Here is a 24,828-nt window from a genome sequence, read left to right as displayed (position 1 = left end):
TTTGACATGAAGGTAATGCAAGTTTATTCTTTTTAGAAGTCCATTAACTCCCAGATTCAGACACAACTGCACTTTTCTATTAAAAAAACAAACAAAAAAGAGCAAAAATGCAGGTTTTATCTGTATCTCTCTTCATAACTCACTGCTATGCATCCAACACAATTACCTTGTTTTGTAAACTGAATTAAATCCGGAGAAGCTAGGAGATTAATGAATGCAAGATGCTCAAGAGATCCTAAAAATATTAAGAGAAAAAAGAGCACTGAAAGGAACATTGAAAAGCATTGTAAAGGCATCTAGTAGTAATTTTTTGGGGAACACAAAACCGCTTTTACAGAGATACCTTTAAAATGTAATATTTCAGTAAAAAGTTATCTCAGCTTCCTTCAGGAAATCATTCAGTTTCATAGCATATATATTTAAATTCCAATGTGAAGTTAGGGATACATGTCAATAAAAATTAAATGCTCACACATTAACATCATTTTTCCAAATTTGTTAAGGCAATTTTCTGTACAGTACTAGGTAAAAATATAGAACCCTAGAAGTCTTTAATCCTTCAGAAAATCATCTCCCAAAATAGATAAATGGTAATCAAACACCATCAAGATTATAGTCCCATAAAGGGTAAATTACCTGTTAAATCACTCAACAGAAAAAGCGAACAATTTCAAACACTTCTCTTCATGATTAGAAACTTCAGAGAAAGTTCAAAGATTAAATAGTAACACACCCAACATTTTATAGACTTCACACTGAAAAGCTGGAGGTTAACCCTGGCAGGTACAGTCCAAAGTCTGGAACATATTTGATTATGTTCAACGGTTTTATTGGAATGATTTAAAATTAATACAAATTAGTGACATGTGTGCATATTGTACACTGAGCACAATAGTTTGATATGACTGATGAAATATATTCATCTCAATTGTTACTTCAGCCTAACAATTAGTAGAGTTGATAAAAGTTTAACATGAAATGCAAGATCTTGAAAAGGAGTTATCACATGCAATATAAATACAATTTTAATGTTTTAAATAGGATATCTGAATACAACTCATATATATGAAAATGCCCATAGTAAAGAGGAAATTTCCACACTTACTGAGTCATAGGAACATTTCTAGAGTCATTCTCAAGTGAGGGTACTGCACTTTTCCATTTCAAGGGAAGTATCACTAGGAAACTTAGTTACCACAATAAAAACTTATTACAACCACATGTGCAAGAAATGTTATTTCTCTAGAAGTCAGAAAACGACTTTAAAAAGTAGCATTCATTACTTTAATTAAATTTTGGTTAAAAGGCTTTCATTTCAGAAAACCCTGTCTTCCATCCCTTTCCTCTTGACTTGAATTCAAAAATATTCTCTTTGTGCCTTTGGGTTGATTGACTTTACACTCATTCCTGTAGAATCTGGAGACCTTACAAAGGTAGAAGTTTAGGGCAAACTACTATCGTTTTTCTTGCACTGAAGCAATTGGCTTTCATCCAGTCCACGACTTTCTGTTCTACACTGAATTTAAAAAGGCAGGAAAGGGTGGTTCCATTTTGTGTGTTTGAGGTGGGTATTATTGTTTTGCTGTTTTGTTTTGAAGGCAAATTAGAACTAGCTTTTTCAACTCATATTGTGTATTCTGAGAAAAAATTAAATCACTACAGCAGATTCAGGCTCCGAGCCATCATGTACTCCCATTATAAATCTGAAATTCTTGAGTTTAAAAAAAAAACTTCAGGAAAGTATAGCAACTCTACAAGTACCTTAGATATACAAGACTGAAATATGAATTTAATACTATCAACAACAAAATTGAGCTCCAAGCTACCTGACCACAAATTCACAAATTCTTTTTTTAATCTCTATTTTCTGGTTAGACTACCTCCCTCAATATTTTAAATAGGACAGATCTTTGTGAAGCACAGATAAGATACAAACTGTCAAGATTTGTTACCTCTCAAACCTTTAGGTAAGTCGATTGCCAGACAGTTCAGACTGCTGAGTGTTACTGGCAAAGCGAGCCTAAAGAAATCCCCTGAAAGCTGAGATGGGGCAGTGCTTTCACAATCAAAACTTTCCTTTGTATGCATGTATATACATACCTATATATCTTCCCACATTTTTCTATTCTTTGTTGTTGTTGTTTTTTTTCCCCACTTGGTTGTCCAGTATTCATGATTGAATTACAACCAAAGAGTCAGAGACCCTCTATTTCTTCCTACCAAATCACAGTTTCTTTCACATAGTGCTCTCTACTTCTGAACTAATTTTTTCACAGCACATTTCAGTAAAAGCTTTCAACCCTACTGCAGTGTTAGGAAAACCAGAACAGACCTTTTTAAATGACATCTGAGATTCATGTGTAGGCATCAACATGACTGCAGGTGATACAGGTTTACAAAAGAAATTCCTAAGAGCACTGACAATGATCGCACACTCAAAAGACCATCTTTTCAGGGCTTCCTACACAGAGTGCATTCTTAAATGATCTAATCAGCAGTGGTAACATTCATCACATACAAATTCAAATTTTATTATGCCTTCACTGACCCTTCAGAAGAAAGGTATCTTCAAAGACCAGATAGCAGGAAGAAATTCTTTACTGTGAGGGTGGTGAGACACTGGAACAGGTTGCCCAGCAAGGTTGCAAATGCCTTTTCCCTGTAAACATTCAGAGCCAAGTTGGATGGGGCTTTGAGCAGCCTGGTCTAGAGAGAGATGCCCCTCTGCCAATAGCAAGGGGATTGAAACTAGATCATCTTAAGGGTCCCTTCTAACCCAAACCATTCTATGCTGCTATGAAAGAGCAACACAAGTAGAACCAGGAAACCCAGAACATTCCTCAAGACCAGTCGTGAAGCATATGAAGTTACAAGGAATATCTATTTATATAGCAAGAAATAAAAATAAAATTTGTTTTCATATTAAAAGCTAGAGTCTATTTAATAGTGTGTAGCTATTTTATTAAGATACAAAGAACATCAACTGGCAGAAGCTACATCCACATTCAACCCCTTTTTGCAACTGCCTCGATGGTATTTTCAGCATCCAACAATGTTTGCACATTTACTGGTTACACCAGAAAAAAAAAGTGCAGAAATTTCACCACTGAAAGGAGGCACTGGTGTTACTATAATCTGACTTATGGGATAAAAAAGGTAGCTACCAAAGGATATTTTGTGTTTGGCTTAATACAGTGCTAATGCAGCTTACTTTCTGACAGCCCATAAGAGGAAATGGTGGCTTTAGGAAGGGGCAACACTTGTGATATGGCTTGTAGAGATTCTGTATCTGTTTTAAAAATTATATATACTCTGTATATGAAAACTAATTAAAATTTATTGTGCTTCAGATGGACAGACAGAATACAGCCTTATAATCACATCACTTAACATGCATTTCATTTTCAAACTTTATTTTAAACACTACATTCCAAACAATTATTTTCATATCTTCAATTCATAAAATATTATCTGACCTGTAAGAGAGCCTATCTCAAAAGTTTCACTTCTGAAACTCATGAACACAAGGGCAATCATGACAGTCTCTGCTTGGCTTTAGATAAGTAGACCTTTCTCCTAGAAAAAGCACTGCATCCTTTTTTTTTTTTTTTTTTCAAGTTTGTGTTATGCTTTAGGAAGCTGTAAGAAATAGCTGTTCAGAAGGAACTATAAATGAATAGTTAAAATTATCTAGAAGCTAGAAACACCAGGGGTAAAGCCATAACTCTGTTACTTCAACTGGTTTATACAATGAATTCCATTTCACACAGATTTCTGTCAGGATTTTCTGCTTGTTTTATATAATTTCTTAATTTAGTGCACCAGTTTGATGATGAATAAGTAAAGAAGTCCACAGAAGCAAAAAGTTGAAGGCCTTATCCAGATATCATATTCAGAAACACAATAGGTTTGAGATGCTTCCAGCTACTTTATCAGAATTCTTTGTTTCACTCAAAACCTACTCTAAATATAACTCTATCTTAATAACATTAATAGAAGTCAAATATTAAAATATTTATTGAAAAATGAAATTAAAGTAATAAAATTAACATTAGGAGGTAGGAACTTGTGGTAGTTTTAAGTAAAGCTTGCCATTTAAGATTAATGCTGTGAATTATTTTCCCCAAAATTTGGTTTAGTTCATTTAATATTTTCATATATTATCCCACAATAGTTTGGATTTTTCATTAGTGTTCCAAGAAACTAAGTAGTTCTTCTACTCTTTTCAGAGAGTTTTTAATTTACTTGAAAAAAAAAAAAAAAAAAGAAAGATTAATTTTGGTTTGGCTATACATCCAACTGTTCAGGCTGCTTACTTTAAAACTGATCACTGGGATAACAAATTCAATCGGAACCAAAGTTTTAGGTCTGTCTAGGGAGATTCTTATTTCTTGGTTTTATTTTGCTAATAACTCTTCCACAGCTGGGAACAAATGGGTGTGTCACTTTTAAAGAGCTGGGTAAGGAAGTGCTTAGCATTTTTAAATAGTAACTGCGCTGTCAACTGCAAGTCCCTAGGCTCGTATGACATTCCTACTGTGATAGAACTGAAAAAAGAAGAAATAAAGACAGCCCTGCATTACTAAAATACAAAGTTGCTGTTTTTAAAAATATTTCCGATTGAAAATAATTTTTAAAAATTTAAAAAGCAAGTATAGTGAGAAGGAGGATCACATGCATTTACACAAATAACTGAGAAGATATACATATAACTGTGAGAAACAAGTCCATCCGGATAATTTTAAATAGAAAAGATGAAAATGCTGTACTCTACCATTGAGCAATAACTTCTGCAGATTTACAGAAATACCAAAATATAAATCTCAGGTATTCATTTATACTCTCACGTTCATTGGCAGAAGAGACGCCATTTATGCTGGTATATTTTTCCACATCACAACTAATCTCATCACTGATCTGGAAAAGCACAAAGCTTGCAATCCTTTGAACAGCAACCAGTAATTTTAAACCATGCCTCTTCGCACAAAGTTCTAAACAATAAAATTTTAAGCAGCTTTTTCTTTGAAAAAAGGATAATCACATAATCACTTGGAACCCAGTCTCTAGCATACTGGAAATCTAAGAGGATTCTTGTCCTAGATATAAGTAGTAATTACAGAGAAGGGTTTCATATTGTGCCTGTGTATCATCTTAGTTGCCATTAAAAATATATATAAAACAAAGTACAATTGAAAGTGGTAACCTCATTGCCAGTTAGGAATATTATTTGCTAGTACAACTTCCAGCAAGCCACAGGTAACAGAGGGTCTCACCTTAGGCTCATATGACTCAAGAAATACTCACTACAAACAAACGAGTTTGGCATCTCTTAATGACTTGATGTTACCATATATTTTTCATGACACAAAGATACAATGGTATCAGCTAAAGTGAAAAGGAGAAAGCACCTCATAAACAGAATATGAAGAGAAAATAGAGTACAGGAGGAAATAACTCTTCCTCCTGGAAAGGAAGTCTAGCCAGGTGGAATACAAAAAAGGCCTGGTAAAGTGACAAAGAGCCCACAGTACAAGAAGCCCTGAATCCAAGTGTTGGAAGGAAATGCTTCTGCACATAATGCATCATTAGACTGGAAGTATTCCCACTGCAGATGTCCAGTTTCAGAGTCATTATGGGAGTCAAATAGCATTGAGACATTCACACTGGGCAATCCTGGCTCAGAAAAAAAATGCAGCCTCCCACTCAGTCATCCACTGGCGTACTGCGACATATTAAGACAACCCTGGTGTTCTCCTTAGTGTTAAAGGGAGGTCCACCCTTTCAGTGGCACCCTACTCCTTACAAACTTCAGATACAACACTAGCTGTGTATTTTCTATCTGGTAGTACATACCAGTAGCCTGTGAGAATACTACAGAGTGTTCACAGCAATCTCAGCCTCAAAAGCTTACTGTTTAAGCAACAGTTTGTCTAACTTACTGTGGGTAGATCAAACACACACACTAACAGTGGTGCAACAGTGGAAAACTGGAATACTACCGAGGTGTCAAAATACATGCTACTTCAGGCACACTTTAATATTATCCTGTATAACCTATCACAGCTAATTCAAGATGAGGACAATTAGCTTCAGATGACGGTGGCAAAATAAACTTGCTTAGGAGTGACAGATAGCCAAAAATGAAATGCAATCTTTTTCTCATATGCTGATTTTAATAAAAGTTTTCCCGCTTTATGACAAGAGTGATTTACTTTCAATGCTGAAACCAAGGTTAACAGAGGACAACACAAAAGTAGTGCATGAAACAGTATCTCTTTTCTGAGGACTGCCATCCTATAAATTCTGAAATAGTTTATTCTGCCTGAATGTCTGAAATTACTTATTTCTATTACATTAAATCAGAAAGTTCTTGATCAGACAGAATTTCTCTCCTGATATATACAACTTTCTCTGAAAAACTTCTGAAGGCTTGTTTGCCATCTGGGTGATCAAATGATGTAGAATTAACTCTTCACTGAAAAGTTATCTTGGTGTAACTTATTTGCTTCACATTTTGGAAGAAAACTTCCCTCCTGCCCCGCTCCAAACTCGTAAATATATCCAAACATGTTATCATAACTCAGTTAAGACTTACAATGTGCTCAGATACAGAAGTTTTAAATTACACTGTAAGCCCTTTAAATGTACTGTGGAGCTGTTATACGATACATAATGTGTGGAAAGTCAAACTTACATTGAAACAAATTAAAGAGCATGCCCATACTGCTGCCAGCTCTTTTGACTCTAGCCCAACTCCCTGCATTGTTTTCCATAAGAAGCGATCAAATCTGCTTTTTTAAAAACACTAATTAATCTATTGCCAAGCAGGTATGATGTAATATGCCAATTGCCTTATGACAAATTCACATTCCAGCCTTCCTTTTCACTCCTGAAAGCAGAACTGGTAGTGCTGAAAGGATCCAAAGAAACAAAACAAAAACTCCAGTTACAGACCCAACTAGAGTAATTTCATGGCTGACCTCACTTGGGCACTGTGGTTTAACACAGGGACAAGTTGGACAACGCAATTTGCTAACTCTACCTGCCTGACCTCCCCTGGGTTTCAGTTTGCCATTTACACTGCTGAGGACGAGCTCCTGACAGCGCCCAACAGGCTCATCTATACCCTTAGAGCAAACCTCAACCAAAATAACTTCAGTAAGGGGTTTTGTGGATAATGAAAGCTTGGCAGAGTTTACCAAGCCTCTAGCTTTCAGCGTGATATATGAGCTGGCATAGAGGATACCAGCGCTATGGAGGGATGCCAAATCCCAAACACATTAGCGAGAAATTATTTTTCAGATATGAGTCAAAGATTGGTGGAAAAAATGCATTCCCATCTCAAGTATCAAACATCAAAATGGTATGAACTTTCATTCTGAAATCAAATAAATATGTCGACACAGTACCATCCAGTTCACCCACAAGACATTTCTCTTTAATTAAAAGAAGTAGATGTCATTTCACCCTGTTTTTTTCTTGGTATGTACAGAAGCATTACTGCCTGTTCCTCTTTTATAAAGCCAATAGACTAAGACATGAATCAGTTCTTAACATTTCACTTGACAGGTTTTCAGAACAGCTCACAGAAAAAGCTCTTCCTGTTTGGAGACTCAACAATAAATTCATCCTTTGTACCAACACAATAAAAGAAGTTAATACTGTAATGAAACAAGAAGCCCCATTAAGACGTCTTTTGGTGACACATTTGTCTTAAAACACCTGTTAGATGCCTACATATGAAAGTTCCATATTAGTCTCTCAGAAACTAGCAATAAATCTCATATTAGGAGATGCAATAGTCCTGAAATTAGAGAATCCAGTAATTACATCTCAGAACAAAACTACTTCTGTTTCACAGAAAAACTTCCTCCTCTGTAAACAAGATGATTACTCTGTGCAATTCCATACTTAGTTTCTACTCTCACACATTTTGAGAGAAGGTGTGACAAGCAGCTGGCTAATACTTGGAGCAGAAGAAACAGCAGTCTTTCAGGGATATCATACCCAAGCTCCACTTCAATTCAGACAAGCATCAGAAAACCACCACAGCTTTTCAGACTTCACATCAGTAATCTCAAAACATAAAGGAAAGCAATGCTTGTATATCATTTATCAGCTAATTTTGCTCTAAGCTTAAAATAACCTAAGCAGATTCCATTACATACATAAAATGTTATAAATATTCATTAACAAATACTTTGCTTATGTGAGGTTTAATAATAATTAGTTTCTGAAATTAAATTTGTGCAGACCTTATTGACAAGTTTCAAGAATGCACAAACCTTCACCACAGTATTCAGAACTGCTCTTACCAGATTAAAAGAATATTCTTTTTTTTTTTTAATGTTTGCCTATGGAAAACAGTCTGAGAAACATATTCAGCTGAGCTTAGAGGGAGAAGGGAGGGGAAAAAAACAAAACCACAAAACTCACTTGACTGTAACTCGATTGGACAAATCCTGAAGGTCTCCTGGGTGAAAAAGTTGAGCTTCTTTCAATCCAATATTTTCACAAGCTTTCAGAAAAACATTTATATTATCCTGCGGAGAGAAGTAGAAAGCAGTTGCTGAGTTAGAAGCACTAGGCACTAAGCAGGTTTTGCAAGATGATTAGTGCGAGCCTCTAAATGTCAAAGTCCAGCTCATGGAAATAGAAAATAAAAAAAGCAAATCTTCTGGATCATAAATACAGGCCGTTTCTCGTATACACATCCAGCCAGTGATCTTGGTAACTGACTGATACGTTAAAGATTACCTGGCATAAAGCAGCAGCTAGCCAGTAGGAAGCAATCTCCACTTTGATGTCAGCTCTGTTCAGCAAACAAACGCCCTCTTTCCAGCTTTGCACGACAAGCCTCACCTCTTGCCTTTAAAAATAACTCCAGCTACTGACATTCACCACCCAGAAACTCTTGGCAGGAGAGGAAGAGGAGGAACACGCTGTTTCTATGATTACAGACCAATTATGGAATACTGCACCTGGAATCTGGGTTTGGTTGCTGAGCAAGCTCCTGAGAGACAGAAACCAAACTGTATTCAGCCCTGCTGCTTCCTCAGTTATGGGGTTTGCTCTCCTTGTTGGTCCTCCCCTTCCTCTCCACCCCCCTCCTCCTTATAACACCAACATCTAACAAAACATAGGTGCAGTGTATTGCAGCACCCACCTGCTGCACCTGCTACAGATCAGCAGGCTGGCAAGGGCAAGGTTAAGGGTGGGGGAGGGGGGAGAAACCTCACACGATATAGTGAGAGATTATACAACTTGTGATCTCTTTCCACTTCATAAACAATAGGCAAGAAATTCCTTCTCGTTAACGTGGAATGCTATCAACAACAAAAGAATTTGCCCTCTTGCGCACTTCTCAGTTTGGTTGAAAGCCACAGGAAAAGGTACACAGAGTTACTGAGTTCATAAACAGCATACAGACACGTTACACTGCAGATTTGTAAATTCAAGATACTTTTATATGAGTTTCACTGTATGAAAAAGCTACACTTCAGCAATATAATACACTTTAATCCTCCACTTTTTTTTAAATTACAGAAAATCAGTGAACGTAACTCACTTAAAGTCCGCAAAAAGTAGCAGCTGCTTCAAATGTATTAAGAAGTAAAACAAATACTTCAAGAAAAAGTAAATCCAAGAATCCCCTCAACCTTCTGTTTTGAAGGTCCCCAGGATTCCTCTTATTTCTTATCAGTCTGTAAACATGGTATCATTCAAGGAAAATATTTGAACAAGGTATTCCTCGCGCAGGCTGTTCCTCTGTGTTACCACATCCATACGATCTCAACTGTCTCTCAAATCATTAATGTTATGCCCCAAGGTCTGACACACTGTGCTGTGGTGGGGACTCTTCTACTGGGGATGGAAGGGGAGAAATGCTACGGTAGTGACAATGTGGGACATGATATGGTGCTGCATGATCAGCTGGGAATAGTATAGGATATGTAACCTCACCTCTGCACCAGCTCCTGCAGTACCCAAAGGGCTGCCTGCACAAGCAGCCAAGCTAGACTTCGTGCCAAGGCACTCCCAGTACACTTTCTTTTCCTTCCCATCCTCCTTGCACCTTCAAGTAACACCAGCTTAGAAATGGTATTTTTACTGACAGTGGCACCTTAGTACCAACACTCAAGGACTTGAAAAAGGCAGTTTCCTTTCATATGGGAGAGGCCACCATTTTTTTTTAATCTCACTGCAAGTTTCAAGGCAGTGTGCAATGATGGGTTTACCTGTTGCTAAAAGTCACAGTAACCTAGTAAATGCATGGGTTGCATCAACTGTATTGCAGAGAATACCTGCACTGTGCAGATAAACAAGGAAGAAGTCAGAGACTTAGAAAAACTGATGCTGCCCACACCCCGAGTGTAATGAAAACATGAGTACTTGCTCATCAGCAGTGGCTCAGCTATACAACAACAAAATTGTTGGCATATGAGAGAATTTGAGGTGTTGTAACAACTGAACTAAGACATCACCCTCCTGATAAACAGCACATACATAGCACCTACAATGCATGAGTTAACACCTGCAGAAACAGGTCAAAGAAAGGGGGAAATAAAAGTGTGACAAAAAGCTAGTCATGGCATTCACTGGCATGTAGAATGGAACATCTGAAAAATCTTCCTCTCCCTAGTCCCCAAGCCAGCAGTTTGATCATGCTTGTCACTGTCTAGGTAACTCCAAGCTTTCCTAAAGCTGGGGCCTGGGATTCACCTCCAAGCAGCAAGATCACACAGAAGGTTATTGCACAAGTTTGGATATTGACACAAAAAGGTGTAGCATGAACAAACTGGCACTTCTACATTCTGTGATCATAAAGTTACTCTTGATAATTTCTAATCATTGAGCTACATCACTCAAGCAACAAGTCCCAAAATAGCTGGCAGCCATTTTATAGCCTTACAGAATGAAAAAATCTGAAAATGAATTTTAAATAGCACCACAGAAATCTGCAGAAAAAATGACAAGCTGTCAAGCTTGCAATTAGACTCATCGTTAAAAATGTGAACAGGAACATTGTTCAGTGATTAAAGTGCTCAAATATAGTAACCATCATGCTATTCCTTTTACCAAATCATGAAATATATATTTTTGTAAGACTAATGGCTGATATCCTTTCAATTTCAAAGGCAGTGCTGGAATCTTAATCTCATCATACTACACAAAAAAAGAAAAAGAAAAATCAGACCTCAAACATCTGGAAAAGCACAACATACCAGATCTATTTCCTTGCAGCCACAAGGCACACAAGCAATGTGCTTGAGAACAACAAGCTTAACACGTGTTTCTATATGCCTTCTGCAACCAAGATGCTCTCAAACTCTGTAAACCATGGCTGCGTGACTAAGAAAGACTGAAAATAACAGAATTGAATGGAAAAAAAATGTCAGGTGTTGAGAAAAAGACAAGGAATCTAAATAATAAGCAGAGAACATGAGAATGTTTTGGTTATCCCAAGAAAATCATAAAACAGTTTTGGTTGGAAGGAATTTTGAAGTTCATCAAGTTCCAACCCCACTGGATCCTTCCACTAGATCAAGGGACATCTTTTACTAGATCAAGTTGGTCAAAGTTCCATCCAACCTGTCCTTGAACATTTTTTGATGGAATGGGACATCCACAACTTCTCTGGGCAACTTGTGTCAGTGCCTCACCACTCTTATGGTAAAGAGTTTCCTCTTTATCCCTAATCTAAATCAACCCTCCTCTAATTTAGTCATTATTCCTTGTCCTATCACTGTAATCAGTGAGATGATGGGTCCCTCTCCATCTTTCCTGTAGGCCTTCTTTAAGTACTGGAAGGCCACTAGAAGTTCCCTCAGAGTCATCTCCTTAAGACAGAATAACTCTCAGCCTCTCTTCAGAGGAGAAGTGCTCCAGCACTCTAATCATCTTCACAGCCCTCCTCTGGACCTGCTCCAACAGGTCCATGTGCTTCTCATGTTTGGGAAACCAAAGCTGAATGCAGTATTCCAGATGAGGCTTCACAAGAGTGAAGTAGAGGGGAACAATCACCTCCCTATCCCTGCTGGCCACTCCTATTTTAACGTAGCCCAGGATACAGTTGGCTTTCTGAGCTGCACACACACATTGCTGCCTCATGTTGAGTTTTTCCATCAGCCAGCACTCCTTCAAATCCTTATCTTCAGGGCTGTGCTGAGCCCATTATCCAACCAACCTGTATCTGTGCTTTAGACTGCCCTTATTATGTGCAGAACCTTACACCTGGCCTTATTAAACTACATGAAATTCACACAGGCCCACCTCTCAAGCCTGTCAAAGCTGATCTGGGTGGCATGCCTTCCTTCCAGCACGTTGACTCTCACTACTCAGCTCAGTGTCATCAGCAAACTTGCTGAGGGCACATTCAATCACACTGCTCTTGCCACCGACAAAGATATTAAATAATTTTGGTCTCAATCTTGACACTTGAGGAACATCAGCCATCACTGGTCTTCACCTGAACGTTGAGCTCTTGACCACAAGTCTCTGAGTACAACCACTCAACCACTGAGCGGTCTACCCTTCAAACCCTCTCTCTCCAATTTAGAGATGAGGATATCATGAAGAACAGCATTACATGCTTTGCACAAGTCCAGGCAGATGGCTTCAGTTTTTTTGTTATCCACCAAGGCTGTATCCCTGTTGCAGAATGCAACCAAAATTTGCCAAGCAAGATTTGCCCTCAGTAAAGTGATGTTGGCTGTTACCAATAACTTCTCTGTTCTCCACATGCCTTCACATAGCTTTCAGGAGGATCTGCTCCACGAGCACGAGGTGAGACTGAGCAGCCTGTAATCCCACTGCTGTATAAAGCATGAGAGGCAATACTGCTACCTTCTAAGTCTGCACAAAGAGTAACAACAAGGGGAACAAAATAGCTGCCCAGTCCCAAAGCACTGTGATACAAACAGACTAAATACATTTAGAGGAAAAAAAATTTCAACCACCAAAAGAGTCTGAAGTAATGGTGATAAAACTGACAAAACAGACAAAATGCTTTCAGTATAGAGTTTGATCATTGCATATCTATGAGCATCTAGAGCTAGAATTACCATGATGTAATTGCCTTTTTTAAATCATAACCAAAATAAAGCCTGAAATGTTAACCACAAAATTCAAGTGCAGTTCAATTCTGTTGCACTTATACTATTTGTAAATATTCCTGGGAGGCTGAAAGGACACAGAGAGGAGAGGCTGTATGCTTTTCCCTTGACGATGTGCATGAGGAAACAATAGAGCATTTTAGATGCTGCAAGCACAACTCCAGTTTCCCACAAGCCATACAGACCTACATTGAAAGCACACCGCAGAACGCTGACTAGGTATAGCTATTACCATCCGACATTTCATTTTTTGCCACAAACTTCAAAGTAAACCACACCCAAACCCTCTGCAAAGTTGTAACACGAGAGAGGCTGAGCCTGCAGTGGGAAGCAGGTCATCCAAAAGCTGGCACTTAAATCTTGAAGTTCAGAGGAATGACAAATGATACCACACACTTTCAGGCATGCACCTGCCTTTCTGGTCCCCATAGGGAATCACAGAATCTTCCCCCCAGGCCTGTTGCTAAGGCTTTCCCCTCTAATCAGTGTTTAAAACAAGACAAGGTGGCATGCCAATGCAAGGAAAAGCCTTTGTCTTCTCCATAGCTCACCTTCATGCAGAAACAATACTCGTAAGACTGTGGTCCATGCCCTCCCCCCTCCAACATCCCAGGCACGATTGTGTTTCTCACTCCTGCAAAGTCACAGATGGGAGAAGAGGAAAGAGGGACTTTTTTCCATAGTGGTACTTCATTTTCCTCCTTGCTTGACCTCAACACTGCTTCTGCCCCCCAAACAAAGGGCAGAGGGGCTAGGCCAGAGCATGGTAGATGCAGCAGGTTAATAGGTTAGGAAAGGTAGGGCTGCCATGCTGTCCTACTGTCAATGCCATCACTATCCTCCAGACTGCAAAAAAGGCAGTCACTGTGTGGAAAACACAAGTACCTGGATACTTTTCTTTAAAAATAATTTTAATTTGATAAAGTAATTAAAAATCCAGAGAGAATCACAAGTGGCAATGGTGCTATGGTTACTGCTTCTTAAAATAGGAGAAAAAATAGCAAGATCAACAGGGAGAGAAAATTATAGCTGTAAAAATGATCAAAAAGAAGAAAAATCCAGTAGACAAGAGTGAAATGGGAAAACGTAGGTAAAATGCAAAAATAAATAAACAAACAAATAAACAAACCCAAGATGTAAAAATTTAAGAGCATCAAGTGAAAGGGGATTCAGAAATGTCTCCATATAAGGACGTGCAACCATCGTCTTATTTTGACTACACATGTGCAACATAACATCATACGAAATTCATCTTGCATATGTGAGTTCCAATTTAATTAATAAATCCCTCATTATCATGATTATCTGGGTGAGGCAGGAATATTAATTTAAACAAGTGTGTAAATATATCTGCTTTCTTTAGGGTGCAGTCATGCTGTGTGCTAAGCTTGCCTTCTTCCTAGTTAACTGTTTCTCTAAAACTCTGCACTTTAAGACAGCGAGACACTGAAAACATACAAGTTATGGCACATCTTTCAATTCATTTGGCACCTGGGAAAAAAAAACAATTTAATTAACGTGGTGTTTTTCTGTTTTCACTGGCTGGGTAGGGCAATAAACACAGTCCTCCATATAATCTCCTACTCTTATGCAAAATAGCCCCCACCTTAGTTAAAGCTATTCTTCTGCCATTCAAGTTTGTGTTGCTGTGGTTTCTAGATTTTATTTATGCCACCCACCACCCTTCTCCTTGCAGAATGTCAAGGAAGGGAACGTAATTTCATACTGGCACCCTGTGCTCCCAGGACCATGGAACAGATTTGCACTGAAGCACTATATCATCACCCAAACTGCTACTTGCTGCCATGATCTGTTTTCAATTCCCAGGCTTCACCCTCCACCACCCCCACGCTCTTCTTAAAAACAAACACCCAGCACCTACACTGCCTAGCAACAAAACTGACATTTTAAGGAAGAGAGTGATGCATTTCTTTTGGCTCCTGAATCCTGAAAACCATCGTAATAACCCACATTTAACAGACATTTCTTAGTATTACACTTAAAGATATTTGGAGATATCTTGAAAGATAACACTATGTCTTCATGACAAAGCTTCTTCTTATCTGCACTCCCCCAAAAAAGGGTGCACTTTTATAACAAAAAGAGGGATTTCTTGTTTGCTTTTAAGGTATTACTTATTTTTCATGTACACAGCATTATACTAACCACAAAAGCTAGGTCAAATCAGTTAAACACAGAATTTAGAGCTGTGTTTTGCAACGGCATCACAGAAGAGCGACACGTTGTTTATGTTCGAAGGTGGAGTAAAGGAAGAAACCTGCAAAAGGATCTCGTTTTACTAGTTGGGTGACCTGCTCTTCCTCGGAGGTACAGTTTGATTATTGGTGCTTGTTCTAAGTGCGGGGGGGGGGTCAGTTTTGAACTGGAAATAGGAGTGGTTATAATAGTTGAACTACTTTTTCTATTTTGCCCTGCCCCCACCCCACCCCCATCCTTTTTTGTTCCAAAATGTCATGGTTACATGATCATGGATTCAATCATAAAACCATGACACAAAATTAATACTAAAAATAATTTTTAAAAGTCCTACAAGCATAATTTAACTTAGAACGACCTCAGGGCTTCTGTTCTGTAAATCATCCCACCTACAGCAATATTCATGGAGCACTACATTGGCCAAAGATCAGAAATAGTGCTAATTGCTTTACCACTCCTCTGTGTGCATCCTTCACTATTTTTCCATTTAGTGCAGAATAATAAATTGTGAATGATAACATGATCCTTGACAGGCAAGTCTTCCCCACAGCGTGCACAATTACGGACACAAAGTACAAACACTTTCTGCGTGAGTTGCCTGATCCAAGCATCAAGAATTTTGGTGCACCAAAATTCCTCTTTGCTGTGCATTTCACTCATCTACTGACATTGCAACAGATCTAACGACAGTCGAACCATTACAGAAATCATCTTCCGAAACACCCTTAGATATGAACCATTTTGGTTTCAGACAAGAAGACCCATCCATCCTCAAAACCCCATTCCCAGCTGTGACATTCTCAGCCCCTGGCACTCCTCACTGCTGCAGTTGATGGCCAGCAGAAGACCTACCTACCTCACTTAATTGCCTGCATTCATTCAATAGCATTAAGATACAGAAAAAAAACAGTTTTTTAAGTGGGACTTCCGTATTTATGGTGTCCAAAGTACTTGATGTACAAAGGAACCAACTGTGCTCAAGGAGTTGAAATCCCTTTCAGGACTAACCCATTTCTCCATTGTGCTGCTGTGTAAACTTCACTAAGGTAATCCAGCAACAGTATATAACCCAAATGAATACTTCAGCGATAAGAGTAATTAACAAGTTGTAAGCACTGGTGCGTTTCAGGGATATCACTGTTACCAAATAAGGCAAGCCACAGAGAAAAAGGGCAAAAGTACAGCACTCAGACAACCTGAGCCTACAGGACTTTCAGTCAAGAGTGTTCTGTGAAGTTCTCAGCTTCAGCCCCACTTTGGATGATACAAGGGGAACCGAATTCATTCACCCACAGGCATACTGACCATAAAGCAAGCATAGGATCAAAATGCTGCGTTACAGAATAGCATCTTTGTTTAGAAAAGCCTTAACTTTCCCACAATTACAGACATTCCAGTTAAAGTCAAGAAAATCAAATGATGTGCTTTTCACCCTGAACTGCTTATAAAAAACAACAGACTTCGCAAACTAAGCGTGTAAAATGCTCCAATGCCAAGTTACCCCACGACACAGAGTTGGAATGACAGTAATCCACTTGAAGGTGAAACTCCCCTGAAGCCTAATGAGTAATAAAATAAGAACTCTTGTTCTTGAAACATTAAAAGTTTTGGCAGAGCTTGTTTTTCCTTTTTGCCATCCCTACTCCCTCCTCTTCTCCCCCCACTGTTTTTTTTTTTTTTTAAACACAGTTTTTTTTCTGGTTCTACTTACACAGGCTAACCATTTTTTATAGATTAAATCCATCACTTCAGTTGTCCAGAGGACTCGAAACAGCAAATTTCTCAGATCCTCAATTCACACAGTCCTTGATTTTCAACTATGATTTGGTACCTGGACCTTCTTAAACAAGGGTTCTGGAAGCCCCCTTTAACTTTGCCTCGTTCAGCAACCACCACCAAACACCTTTTGTTTCCTAAGAGGAGTCGCATCCTTTTGGAACCTGCTGCCCTACTGGAGTTCATCCCATGAAGTAAGGCAGCTCTCCCAGATTTGGAGATGATCTATTTTGCAGCCCATCCTAGCTCCTTCATCAGCTTCCTCCTGCTCTTCCCTGCTCTCATGCCCCACGGAAAGTAAGCTTGGCCACCTCAGTTGCAGCAGCAACTCCACGCATTAGGTGTTGGCATGATATTTATTAATTCTTTTACATACATCAGTGGAGGAAAGTGATTCAGCATGGGCATGGAGGTGTTCAGACAAGTGTTGAAAGATGTGGTATGAGGATTGTGTACCAAACAGAAAGGTGAGTAGCATAGCTATTTAACTTCAGCTATGCCACAAAGAACAAGTATCACTGCTGCAATTAACATCTAGTTTCTTTGGAAATTGCTGGGAATTTCCAACACCACACATCAATACCTGACATGCCACTACGAAAAGTACTGCAGTGTCTGCCCTATGAAGATTTCCCCCCCCAAAAAAACAGCCTTCTGCAAGTCTCATAACTTCAACTTCCTTGTCAAAGGCGGAAGAATTCGGATTACAAATGCCACCAGTATAATTTAAGGTGTGTACCTTTTCTGCATGGTTGAAATTTTTTTTCACTTAGGAAGAAATGTTTTGTAAAGAAAGACAGTCACCAGATATTTGAGGAAATAAAAATAGCATGCAACTGACAGAGTATACAGAGAGTACGCCACAGACTACAGTTGTTTGAGTTGAAAAATGGAATTTTTATGCAGTTTATTTGGCAACCATCTTTACGTATTTTGTTAAATGTTGCCAATATGGAGGAAAAATGTCATACTTTTTTTTTTTGGAGCTTCAGTTTAGAACTGGAGAAATGATTAAAAATTTCCACATGAGAAGATTCTTAAAGCCAGTCATTACTTCACACTTACGTTACAAAAATATTTAATTAATTAGCATTCTGTGATTGTTCCCTTCTACTCTGCCTTTGTAAAGCCACATCTGGAGTACTGTATCCAGAGTACCCCCAGCACAAGAAAGATATGGAGGTGTTGGAGCAGGTCCAGAGAAAGGCCATAAAGATAACCTGAGGGCTGGAACCCTTCTCCCACGAAGAAAGGCTGAGGCAATTGGGCTTGTTCAGCCTGGAGAAGACTCTGGGGTAACTTCACTGCAGCCTTCCAGCTCTTAAGACAAGTTACAAGCAGGAGGGAAACAGACTTCATAAAATGTCTCATAGCAATAAGACAATGGATAGAGGTTTTATGTTAAAAGAGAGGAGATTTAGGTTAAATGTTAGTGGAAAATCTTTTACTCTAGTGGTGAGGTGCTAGAATAGATTATCTAGAGAAGTTGTGGTTGTCCTATCCCTGCAGATGTTCAAGGCAAGGTTAGATGGGGCCCTAGGCAGCCTGATCTAGTGGTTGGCAGCTCTGCCCATGGAGAGGGGGATGGAACTAGGTTATCTTTAATTTCCCTTCCAACCTAAGCCAATCTAGAATTTTGACATCTCTTCCCAGTAACTCATTAGAAGTGTCAGTTTGAAACAGATTATCTTATTTAAAACATTTCCCAAATACTACTTCCAATTCACAGTATTTGCTATCCCTTGACCAGAGCTAACAGTTGAACCTCCATTTCTCAGGGTGTGTGCTTTGAGGTCCTCACTATACAATTTCTCCCCCATTTACATCCTCTCTATATATTTCATTTTGTCATCACATCCCAGAACACTGTCAGTTTAATAGAGCATCTGGGTTTCATTCTGCCCAATATAAGTTTTAAGCAGCTACTAAAAATGTCACAAAGAGTTTGCATCAACCTCCCCTTTCCCCACACCCTACATTTCAAAGTGTTTAAGCAACAACAAAAAACAATTAAAGGAAATTCATAGCTAAAGCTGAAACATGCCATATGTTTTCAAAGAAAAAGGGCACAAAACATCAGTAAACCACTGCACTGATTACATACTCCCACTATCAGTCACTGAAAAACTACAGAACAATATCATCTCCAGCTATTAATAACAATACTTCCTTTCTAGTATACAGCTCTCTTTTCTTAATTGTCTAACAAGGGTATTTTCATACAAGACATATTCCTCTTTCCCATAAGACAGCAGAAGGAGCACAAGAAATGATTTATGAATATACTTATCAACTCCTGCATCACTCCTGACGTTTATTAATTTGTAGTTTTATGTTCTCTGAACTCGCTCCAAACATGTTTTGTTTAGCTGCACAGCCTACAGGAGAAATGAAAGAATTTTATCCCTGTCCTGATTTTCCTGGTTTATTTCCCACTGCCCATGCAAGCACTATGAGATGTAACATTTCAAAAAAATTTTTATGTTAAAAGAGCTTCTTTAAATTCTTAAGCATAGTGATCAGGTTTATAAAATCCTTCATAAAAAAATGAATTATAAATTAAGTCAGAATTTTCAGCCCACAGGCTGTATTGTCCATGATTCCCAATGATTTTAAGTGACATATGTTCAGGAGTTTGAAGTAATGATAAATGTAGTGTCTGAATTTTACACTGGAGATGTAATTTTACATGCTAATTTCCAATGGCCCTTTTTTCCAGTGCTGACAAAATATAACTTCAATATAAAATATGTATATATATATATATATATAAAATATGTATATATATATATAAAATATGTATATATATATATAAAATATGTATATATATATATAAAATATGTATATATATATATATATAAAATATGTATATATATATATATAAAATATATATATATATATATATATATATATATATATATATATATAATATAACTTCAAAAAAAATGTTTGATATGGGTATGTATTTGAAATACCATCTCTGTGTCATCTCCCAGGTGAAAAGATATTTTCTTAGACTAATAAAAATTCATTTATGTCCAGAAAACTTGTTTGAGCACTAGAGCTGGACCGCTGATCAAAGAAAAAGTTTCCCCTCCCATGCAGTTGGACTTGTCAGAACAAAACTAGATACTTAAAGTGCATCCCAGTCACCTATTTGGTAACAGTCATGTAGAAATCCTCTTCTAGTTTAAGCCTTTGTGAAGCCTGGAGGTGTTATTGAAAACAACGCCATCAAATACCACTACACATTAAAACATTTGGTATTTAATGGTATCATTTGCCAGAGGAGACAGGTTGCAAGCTATGCATAAGGTTGAAATATCTGAAGGAAAAGAAAAAAAAGAAAAAAGAACAGAACACAGCACCTCAAACTGCCTCAAGTTTAATATCAAAGTATAATAAAATGTGATGGTTTAGAATTAAATTTCTTCACTGAAAATGTCTTACATCCCACAGGAAAAGGGAAAGTTACACTTTTTGGAAGTATTTTGTTACCTGCAGCATAAAAAGGATATTGAATGAAAAGAGACAGACAACTACTACAATAAAGAGGAAACTAATCTCATTTCTGTCATCTGAAACATTACTGAGCCTGCAGAAAAATTCACGGGGTATCTCATGAAGGAAAGCAGATGTAATTTTCACCCACCTCCCTTCACAACTTCAGCAGAACCACATTCACTTCACTTTCTCCCTGTTTTGCTCAGCTTTTAGATGTAACGAAATTATGAATAAAAATTATGAGAAATGGTAACTTCCATTGTAAAGCAAACAGAAATCTCCATCCATGTAAGTGAAGATTGTGCTAAGTAGCTGCAAATTTCTTGAATACTTGTCTTCTGAACTCTTTAACAACTTTTCGAGCATATTAATCTAGAAAATGTGCAATTACACCTTTTGCCTTTTGTTTTTGTATTGGAATCTTTTTTCCTGAAAAAGACATGCATAATCTTGTGCTTTGCCTAATGAAAATCAACATCAGTCTAATTGGCTTGCAAGCAGAGCACATTAAGTGTTTATCCAACTTCATTTTTTGTAAAAGTGCTGCTCACGCACTTGCTTTCTACCTCTGAATCGACAGTCCAAAGAGGAATACAATTCAAAAGACAGATCAGCCACGAGGCAAAGGTGGTGCAGTGGAGGCAGTCTTTGAGGCAGAGCTCACAGCTGCATTAGCTATGATGGGCCCTGGTACTTGTCAGAAAAGCTACATCAGACCTTCCAGAGAAAAAGCGATATTCCCCATCTGTCAGTACAGCTCTTCCTCAACATGGCCAACCCTCTTGTCACCACCAAAAGAAACAATAGACCAGCAAGGACAGCAAGGTAAACGGTTTTTAACTCATTAGTTGGTTAGTTGTTGCATTACCAACAACTCCATCCAGGTTTAAGACTTTTTTTTATTTTGCATTTTGTTGTGGTTGTTTTTTTGCTTTCTTAACAAGCACCAACAGTAACTTTTATGCAACTTGTTCTATGCATTCGTGCATTTGCCCTCTCACATTTTCCATACAGAAAAGAAAGAAGAGGTTCATGTATATTCATTCTCATACCACACAAGCTACTACTAACATTAGTGATGTAATCCCCACTAGTTGATTTCCAGAAGAGAAATTGAATAAGCAAAAAGCCTATTAAAAAATTGTGAAATACAGGCAGACCAAAAGCACAGAGCTGTACTAAACACAGAGTATACTAAAAAACAAGGAGCTGAACAGAAAGAAAAAGCAAATACAATCAGAATTTTCAGCACGAAGGAATGATTCCAAATAACTTGAGAATTAGATCTCAAAAAAAAAAAAAAATAATATGACCATGAAATTTTCACTTTTTATTTTCTTAAATGGAAAACATGACTAACTTAAGTTTAAGTATTTTAGTGAAGGAAATTCATAGCTAAATCCTATATGAAACAATGGAGATTGTTTGGACTTTACCTGAAAAAAAAAGTTTAAAAAAAAGTGAAAATTTCATTTACTTGCCATTAGCCTGCAGCAATTAAAAGCTGTGTCAGGAAAACATTCCCACAGAAAAGAAAATTTTGGCCAGCTCTACCTGATGAGAATAAGATAAGGAAACAGCAAGGCTCCAAGGTTTGCCAAGCATTAGACACAAAGGCTCAGAAAAATATTTTTTTCATGGTAATGTTTTACTTTCTCCACCCCATCTTCATCTCCTTTTCATTTTGTTATAACTTTCTTTCATATTCCTCCCTTCTTACTCTTATTAATCCATACTTTATTGTTTTAGAAGGTACCTGTTGATGTCCATAAAGTAGCTCTCCCTTGCTTTTTCAGGTTGTTGTCTTGGTGCAGCAAGAGTAATTAATACTTTCTGATACATGAAATAAGTGCATCATGTAACACAGTGCTGTTATATTGGATGCATTAAGGAAGAGAAGGAATTATATCTGTGTAACACTTGTCAGAAGGGCTTCTTGGGCTTGGTGAACCAGAAATGAAAAACACTTTTTAATAACAGTAAGGCACTCTTCACCCTAAAGCAACCTCAGTTCCACTCTGGAACAACAACAGAAATAAAATCCCACTCTCCAGCTATTCTGATGCATGTCTTCAAACCCAGGAGCTGCTTACATATGAGCAATCTCATTCTCTTACGTGAAAGAGAAAGAAAAGCTCACAATAAATAAGTAAAAAAACACGTACACAAAAAACCAACCAGCCAGCCAAAGCCATCTTCGGCAAAGCTAAAATAAAGAACTTCACAAAAATTATTTTTGGTGCACATTCATCCAGCTCTCACACAGTTAGCAGCACATCTACTCATTTGCCATGAGGAGCCAGCTTACAAAAAAATAAATAAAAGTTGATTGCACTGCATTTGCGATTCTTAAAAACCAACAGTTCTCCATTCTGCCCTGTGGTCTGGCCACAGCCCAACATGATGCACTTCCCAACCACAGTGCAGAGCAAAGCATTGCACTTCCACTTCACTAACAGGAGCTGAAAGGAAAAGTAGATGGCCTTAAGCAACCAGATCTGGACACTGCAGGGCAGACAAAAATGCTAGCTTCATCTTCCCCTTATCTCATGATTTCTTCTGCTTCAACCTCTATTCAAATTCTTTTTTCAGCCAACCAAGTTGGAAAAGTGATGATTCTGAGGAACAAAGGCACTGCAGACAAAGATGGATCCCAAAACACTCAGCAGAACCTAGATGGAAAATGTGTTCAGACCACAAAGTGCTCATCCTGGTGTGATTATACACAAACCACTTCACATGCTGGGATTCAAGCTGGAAAGCAGAGAACATATGCTTATTGAGAATTTATTTTTTTTTTTAAATGGGTGGTGGTACTTCTGCAAAGCATTAATTTTATTTCTCCCTGAGAATTCTGAACAAAATCATTTTGTAATCTTTATTTAACTTCCTGAAGCTGCAAAATTTGCTTCACTCTTTCCTCTTGCCCATTTCACTACTAAAGGAGAAAAAAGAATAAAGGAATCAGAAAAAAAAAAAAAAAGGAAATTAAAAAAAGCCTTCAAAACAGCATACAGCAAGAAAAACAATATTCTTGTTAAGAATCATACTAATAATTGGGGGTATTTTGTTTGTTTGTGGGGAAGAGTTTTAGGGAAAAAAATCACTCTGAATTAAAAAAAATAAAAATAGGAGGATTATATTTTCCTTTTGTCAGAAACCATGGAGGAACACCAAGCTGAGGAAGGAGCAAAAGGAACGAAGCATCCACTACTCAAGTAGAAGTGATTATTTAATGCACAGTGCTAGAAGGAGAAGTAGGGATTGCTCTTCAGCATAAGGCTATTCTTCAGAAGGTGAAGTAAACACTCTGCTACTCATTTTCCACGTTCAAAGCACAGCTGCATCTTGCTGGCAGATGGAGAAAGTCATAAATTTGTAATTCTTTGCCTAGATATAACTCAGGCTGTTCTAAAATCAATATAAAAAGGGATTTCTCCATAACAGGTGCAAAGCAGTGGGAACAAGATCAACCCAGCAAGATTCATCAGTGCAAGCCATTTTCATTAAATCACATCTCCCTGACACAGGCCTATTTCACATAAGTATGGAACACAAAAAGAGGATTTAAGGCAGGCTGCACTTTCATTATGTTGCATAATTCAACTCATCTTCCACAAATCTCTGACTCTTCAGTTACCTGTATCACATCTCCCAGAAATGCCAAGAACTTCAGAAACAGCTATTCAGTACTGGTTTGCTTGCCTACTCTGCTGTACTGGAGAAAATACATGGGTTGCTCTTTACACTGTCTTACACAATTGGAAACATTTACAGAAGCTTGTTCTTCACTCTCCAGAAAATATTTCAGAATGAAGTCTATAAACAAATGGCATTTTCTCAGTGTAGCAGTGTTTATTGCCTTCATCATACTTTTGAAGGAAATTAAAGCAGTCAAACAAGGGAATTCCCCTCAGGAACTCTGCAAAAGCACATCGCTCTTTCTGAAACCTATTGTACACTGTTAAAAATCAACCTGCAGCAAGCCACAGCCTTCTGCAACTACTGCTGGAATGAGTCCTTTGTACCTTGGTGGCTGCACATGCTGTAGCTCAGGAACCTCCTCTGAATGACTAACATTTTCCTTGGTCACTCATCACTGACCACAAGTGACAAGGGAATCAGAGGTGGCTATACAGGAACAGATTCCAGCCACTGCAGCTCCGTGGCAGCCTTTAGATCACACATCCACTCACCTGGGCATTGAGCTAGGATT

General features: G+C 38.0%; 1 protein-coding gene across 5 annotated transcripts in view; it reads right to left on the bottom strand.

Moving 5' to 3' along the window:
• Positions 1 to 24,828, bottom strand: part of LMO7 (LIM domain 7) — a 92,031-nt gene that overhangs the window by 60,928 nt on the left and 6,275 nt on the right. For 4 of the 5 annotated variants that reach the window (XM_065744054.1, XM_065744051.1, XM_065744052.1 and 1 more), the window contains one exon: positions 8,437 to 8,543. The gene's annotated coding sequence lies outside the window, so the exon portion shown is untranslated. Of the gene's footprint in view, positions 1 to 8,436; positions 8,544 to 8,757; positions 8,847 to 24,828 lie in introns of those variants that run through there. The other variant, XM_065744053.1, reaches the window with a different exon arrangement.

The sequence above is a fragment of the Cyrtonyx montezumae genome, unplaced genomic scaffold, assembly GCF_038088225.1.
Source record: "Cyrtonyx montezumae isolate F1298 unplaced genomic scaffold, pur_monq_1.0 scaffold_3, whole genome shotgun sequence".
NCBI lineage: Eukaryota > Metazoa > Chordata > Aves > Galliformes > Odontophoridae > Cyrtonyx > Cyrtonyx montezumae.
This window is presented reverse-complemented; position numbering and strand designations above follow the sequence as displayed.